Source organism: Lytechinus variegatus, chromosome 8 (assembly GCF_018143015.1).
Source record: "Lytechinus variegatus isolate NC3 chromosome 8, Lvar_3.0, whole genome shotgun sequence".
Taxonomy (NCBI): Eukaryota; Metazoa; Echinodermata; class Echinoidea; order Temnopleuroida; family Toxopneustidae; genus Lytechinus; species Lytechinus variegatus.
In genome coordinates this window covers 41,357,105-41,364,252 of record NC_054747.1, presented here as the reverse complement: position 1 = coordinate 41,364,252, position 7,148 = coordinate 41,357,105, and the positions used below count along the sequence as shown (strand labels likewise).

The 7,148-nt window shown below is 37.2% G+C and overlaps 1 non-coding gene across 1 annotated transcript; it reads left to right on the top strand.

Annotated features, from left to right (window-relative positions):
• The first annotated feature begins 5,613 nt into the window (after positions 1-5,613).
• Positions 5,614-5,754, top strand: LOC121420919. The gene has a single exon (XR_005970906.1). It is a non-coding gene; the product is annotated as a U4 spliceosomal RNA (small nuclear RNA).
• Positions 5,755-7,148: the final 1,394 nt, after the last annotated feature.

Sequence of the window (7,148 nt, the reverse complement as noted above, 5' to 3'; positions counted from 1 at the left end):
TGAGAACTGAAATGAAAAAAAAATCGCTCCCAAACGCACTTGGCAGTCATTATAAATGGGGTAGACCTAAGGGTATCAAAAACACAGATTTTTCATTTAGTAAAAAGGGGTAGTTTTGAAAAACTGGCCCGTGTTTGGAAATAATTTGGCCACGCGTGTGTACAGCAATACATTTTACTCCCCCCCCCCCCCACCCCCAGAGGGCCCTATCCATTTTTTTTAAACAAGTGCACACCTATCTACTGATAATGCATATAGCATTTCCATTTATTTGAAAGCAGGATAAAAAAGCATTTCATCAAAATCGGATGTAAAATAAAAAGTTTCGCTTAATTTCAAAAATCAAAATATGCAAATTCTGGTAGGTATGTAGGCCCAAAATGAGATGACTGATGCCATCACTCTCTCATGGCCATATACGCAACTTTGAAAACATGCATTTTTTTTATTGAAAAAAATCACAAAATCCACCAAAAGTATGTACCAATTCCCATCATGATTTCACTTAAAAGGCAAAAACCCCAAATGACGTGCATGGTCGCTTCACTCCCTCGCTTTCGAGTTTTGTTCGACAAAGTTTATGCGTACTGTCGTCCCCCCCCCCCCCCCGTGAAAAATTCCTGCGAACAGCCTTGCACTCAAATTTTATTTTAAAGGGATGCTCCGGGTTGAAGATATTTATATCTCACCGTATATAGAACAAAATTCACAAGGAAAATGCTGAAAATATCATCAAAATTGGATAACAAATAATGAAGTTATTGAATATTATAGATTTGCATTATTCCGGCGAAACAGGCTTGTCTTCATCAATATTCATTCGATGGGCTGATGATTATCCCCACTTGTTCTTTTGTATTTCATTGTATGAAAATAGGTTTATTTAACATTTTTCTACCAAGAACTAAAACGATGGGATTGACAACTGATTAAGTGCATTAGTTATTTCATCCTAATGGAGACACGTCATTTACACATAAAAAACAATTATAATTAATGATACCATGTCATAATGTAAGGAATATAAGTGGGGATAATATGACAACATCAGCCCGCCCAATGCATGTTCATGAAATTTTCCTGGGAAATTTTCAGCACTTTGCTCAGTGATGTGATTTTTGCTTTATTTAGTGACATATTAATATCTTTAGGCCTGAGCATGATCCCTTTAATATTTTATTCTTCAGTCAAGTTGGGCCTAAATGTCAAATTTGTAAAAATTGAAGTATTGTATAATTCGAACAATAAAAATCAAAGAAGAGTGAGTGAGGGCCATCACTGATTCTATGATTATATGTACATGTATGTCACTCAGTTGTACATGATGATAACTGTTGTGAGAACAATAAGCGATTTTGTTTTACTTTTTTTTATTTTACATCCGATTTTGATGAAATTTTCGGAGTTATATATATGCTTGTTAGATTTTCTTTATTGATTAAAACTAACATTTTTCTGGAGTGGACTTGATCTTTAGATAGCATGACTGTGGAGGCAAATTATACACAAAGTGATAAATAAAAGGTAAAATGGGCATCATCCCATCATTGCATATTTTATATAAGCGTGCACATGCTTTTATGCATATTTTATATTATTGCTATACAATCTAAAATATAATAACTCCGTTATTGGTTATTAGATCTAGATTAGGCAGTCCAAAGTACCCTTTTAAAGGTCAAGTCCAGTCTATAGGGAAAAAATTATCAAAACACATATAGAAAATATAATAACCCTGAAAGCTTCATGAAATCGAATGTATAAAGAAAGTTATAGGGGCAGATCCAGGATTTTCCAAAAGGGGGCACATTTTCCCGACAAAAATTTGACAAGGAAACACAAAATTTTAGAAAAGTTTTCACAAAAATTTAAAGGTCAAAATTTCATTATGCCTCTCAAGGGGGGGGGGCATAGGTCAGATATGCCCCCCCCCCCCCCGATGATCCGCCAGTGATATGACCGTATTAAGTTTCACATTATTATTCACAACTTCAGTCATGCACAACTCAATGTCATGAGAAGTCTATTATAACATCACCCCGTCACAGGGCCTAGCTATTTATTTTCTCTTTAGGGGTGCAAATTGCAATAAGCCTATTCAATTTTTATCGATTTGATAAATAAGGACCCTCTTGAATGAAACACAATGTTAAAATAATGGCCTTAAGACACGTCCAGGGAGAACCTTTTTTTGGGGGGGCGTTTGTTTTCTTTTGTACAAAAATCCCCCTCCCCCCTTCATGCCCTTGAAAATCCTGGAACCGTCTCTGAACTGCCTTATTAGTCAATAAGTCAGTAAAAACCATAAGGGGGTGCCACTTTCAGGGGCCGCAAAAAAGGAAGGAGGAACGCACATAAAGAAAAGTAAAACAAAAACTGAAGTCTGTGAAAGGCAAAGGAATAAAGGAGCTGATAAGAAACTTAAACTGAATGATTAATACCCCCGTCCTATAGCATCATGACCATGGTAATGCAGTTACCAACACATTCAGGAAATGAATTAGGCATGTCTACCCAGGGATGAAAATTCGTGCCAATATTTTATCAATTATATTCTTTATTCTCTTCGAGAATTTTAACAAAATTCCTTATAAAAGATTCCCCTTTCAACATGTTTAAATACATATTTTTTCTGGTTTGATTGTCAAAGCCTTTCATCACGCGCTCATTTTATAAGGAGATACAAATCCTCTTCATACATTTTACAACCAGTCACTAACATGATTAAATGACTTTTTTATATATAAAGAAATCAGCTTGCGCTTCGCGCTCGCATTACGCCGATGAGATACGTATCCTTTTATACAAATAGTCCTTACAATTTTCCTTTTTTTCAGGGAATTGTATAGCTAAATAAGTGGCCATAATGTACAAACAATTTTTTTAAGTCAATCATGATTTGACAGCCGAATATCTGTAAACACTTAGATAGATTTTCATTAAGGCGGCTGCTAAATCATGATTGACTTCAACGATAACCTTGTAGTAACCTTTTCTGTGTATTCATATTCCGCAAATTTGTTATGGCCACGCACCTGTTTCTCTTGTACTTCAACTGAAGTCAAGCTTGTGAGCGGGCGCTGTTTGTTCCGACACTGGCAAGCAAAACGAAATTTATACCCCTTCTTCTGCTTGTAGGGTTAGGGTTAGCTGTTTTCCAAAGTTTAGTTCCACCTCCCCAGGATGCCCCCCCCCCCCTTACCACTTTATTTCCAGTCCACCTCGGATGTGCACCTCCCATGGTCAACCCAGACTATATCTGTCATTTGGGTCTATGCACGCAGACTAGGTATATAGGTCTGACTTAGAATGTGAAGATTTATGACCATTTGGGATTAAGAGCTTACTTGGCCATGTTTGTGGAGTTGCCGTCCGATACGGACCACACCCAGAGTGCCACGCGATCTGTCTTTTGATTGACATTCCCGACCTTTCGTTTGAGGACGCGGACGCTATTTACAACGGTAGTTGATTTTGGAAGAGACTTTTTGGGCCCGTCGTAAAACTCTAGCCGGCAATGCAAATTGTGTGACATGAGATTTTTTTTTCGTTTCGCATCTGCGACGGAAACGTTCAATATGCGTTTCGTGTGCAAAATTCTGGTTGCTACTATGGTAACAGCGATATATCCGATTGAGGACGACTTTCCAAAGCCACATTTGATTCCTCCTAGAGCTCGAGAGGCCGCCCCGGGGGGCCCACTTCCATTGATTAGTGGATACCAAGAGCAACCACGCGTAAAAGGGGACAGAGTGGGCAAGTACATTACGTATAGACCTATGTAGCGTTATAAGGGTGTCAAAACGATGTTTAAAATGCTGAAAAAGGGATACTGACATATCCAATACTTGTAGGGTGTCACAATCCAAATACTAATTAAGAGATGCATTTTCATATGAAAAAGACTTCCATTGTTTAGGGTGCTTTTCGAAACTCCATTGTCGCGCATGGTATCCACTCATCAATGGAAGTGGTCCCCCCGGAATTTGAATCTAATCCCCATTTCTGGGGAATGTAAAACATAATGCCCCTCACATCGTGTGCTCGAGGCATATCGTTTGTGTAGAAGGCGTACACAATAGAACAAAGAAACCCGTTAGCTCAAACCATGGACCCTATAGGGTCCGTGCTTAAACGTATTGTACATGTATATGCTGTGTACAGAAATGGTTTTGGCTAGAGAGGTTGATCTGACCCATGAAATCAATTGCCAGTGATCCACCAATAATCCACATTAAATGCAATATCGATTCGATGGAGTGTAATGATCTATATCTAAGCGTTCATTCAGTAAGTTTTTCCTCATTCAATATGTACTCGATCTGTTTGAAAAACCACTTTCTTATCCATGTCATAATCTATTTTAGGTCCTACATTTCGAATATCTCCAGCCATCAGTCATAATATACATGTATGTATAGGGCGGGTGTCGCGGGAAAGGATTTTGCACACGAAAAGCAGATCTGTAGGGCCTGTAACCCCCCTGTAACACAAAGTCTAGCATTGATCGTACAGCAGTTTTCTACGTTTGATTCTATTGACTATAATGTACAATCAATCTTAAAAATCAAGTGTATGATTAAGCGATAACTTTTGTGTAAGGGGACCCCAAAATTAGCGTCGGTGAAGATTGCGAAAGGTCCCAATTGTTTATGACATCACCGCAAAAGCAAGAGAACCCTTATCAAGGAGATATCACCTCTAACTTATCTCCTTATAGTTTCATCAAGGAAATCTCTCCCCACCCCCCCCCCCAAAATGATTCAATGAGGTCGTCGTTATTAGTTTTCATTCATATTGGCCCTATATCGGACCATTACTAATCAAATCACCTTCCTTGGCTTGAATGGATGTTTCTTATTTATTTGTTTAAATCTAAAAATGTGATGAAAGCGGCCCATTCCTGGCCTATCTCTATAAAACCTATCAGTATTTTCGCAAGGTCGATCGTTGCAGGAAAAGTTCTCAGCAAAAAAGATGGAAGCAAGTTACCAGGGCCGTCACCAGCTTTTTTCTAGGGGGGGGGGGTGCTTTTTATGAAAAAAACCACAAAAACACAAAAAACAACGTATTAACTCAATTTCATGCAGTTATATAGCCCGCCGGCCAGAATGGATATAGAAAAAGTACATACTGGTCAACATGCCTATTGTTCCTCAATGCAGTTTCGGTGTCTGTGAAGGATACTGGCTTACCATTTACCTTTTGGCTCTCTTGGATGTGGGGATTCGGTTGTGTATGACGCAGTCCCTCTACGACAACAAATCACGAGCGCGTGTGAACGACGCCAATCAATATGAATAAACATTAGTCATTTGCATATGACTGATATCTATGCTCTGCATAGCCAGTGCGTTGTACTCTGTTGTGCTCAATAACACGCTTATTAATTACAAATATTAGCAAAACTTCTATAATATGCATCTAATTATTACTAAATGCGTATTATTTTTTCTATATTAATATATATACACCTATACCAAGCAGCATAGAAGTATAATTTGCATGAGTTAGTTTAAAAATATGATATAGTGAGGTAGATTACTACGTACGGTCACTGGTAAATAGTGCTAAAAAACTTTGTATAGAAGCTAATTTCGAACCCTTTCACACATCTTTGCGCAGAGGCAGTATCGTAGCCAATGAGGTTTATCCGAGGCGCGATTATTGCTAGTTGAAAACTTATCCCAATACCCCGCTCTGACGACGTGAAATACCGTCGGCTGTAGCAATTTTTCCAGATCTCTCAGGAGATCTCATAATTTCAATGAAAAGAAAGAATCTTTAATAGGGTAAACCTCCTTAGATGCAAAAGATTGTACAGTACGCGGAGGTACTAGGTCTATAGGTCTAGTATAGTAACCTTAGCATGATGCCTTATTATCAATGATGAAACCAAAACTTCCTTCTACCATAAATTCCTCATTTTTGTTTTATTCTTTACTTCTATTTATTCAGCTGAATCAGAAATATGTTTTAATTCATTTATATTTCCAGTTGGATGTCTTCTTCATCCGTTTGAACCGTATTCAGTAATTAATTTATTTACAGACTCACATTTTCATTTGTGTTTCAGACATTATAGCCTTATATAGTAATAATCCTTCTTCAGAGAATTGAATATTCAAATTGTAGGCTTATTGCAGTGATTGAATTACGATGCTGATCACATTACATTAAGTTTAGTAAATCAATATAGGACTATTAATCTTTTTCAGCTAAATGATATTGAATTACTTTATAAATTGTTTATTTAGTCACTTTCGTATCTGTTTTTTTTTATTTTATGTTTAATTGATTTATATTACAAAGGTAAGGGTCATGCATTATAGAAAGGAAAAGGAAACAATGAGCAATAATTCTATAGGCCTAAACTCTGAAAAATAAAATGTGGTCTCACACTGGTGAAAGCTGAACAGCTATCTAGATGAATAAGGACACATATACCGTTGGAAAAAAAACTATAGGCCTATAGGTGCCTATAGAGGCCCATTATGCCATGGTCTCGATCTCATACGGGGGGGGGGGGTGCGCTGGGAAATTTATACTCATTGGTGTTACTTGTATAGGGCCTATACGTTAGTGAGAAACACAACATATTTTAGATGCATAGGAAAATCTCGAAAACCAAATCATACGTCCTACAGAAACTGGTAGGCCTACTATTGAGGCCACAAAAACAACAAATAATAATAATGATGATAATAATAATAATAATTCCAAATTATAATAATAATGATAATGATAAAATAATAATAATTCAAAAATGATAAATGATAACTCGACGCGCACACCTTAAGTTTAGGACTAATCATACTTTACATGTATGGTTATTGGCACACATGGGAGTATTCCCTTGATTAACTAATATTTTGAAACATGATATGCCCCCAAAGCAACTGCGCCTCATCATACACAAGGGGCGCCTGGGGCTCTAAAAAAACGTGCGAAACTCTTTGGCCTTTTTAGTGATCCGGCAAGTCACTCATCAATCACATAAATATTTAATAATCAGAGATGCTCATAGAGATTGATTACGTATACTGGCAGAGTAGAGTGGAATAAAAAAAACAGAATGATGAAATTTATGAGGAAGTCATGATTTATTTATTAGGTTATGGGTTTGCGATGACGTGGATTTAGTAGCC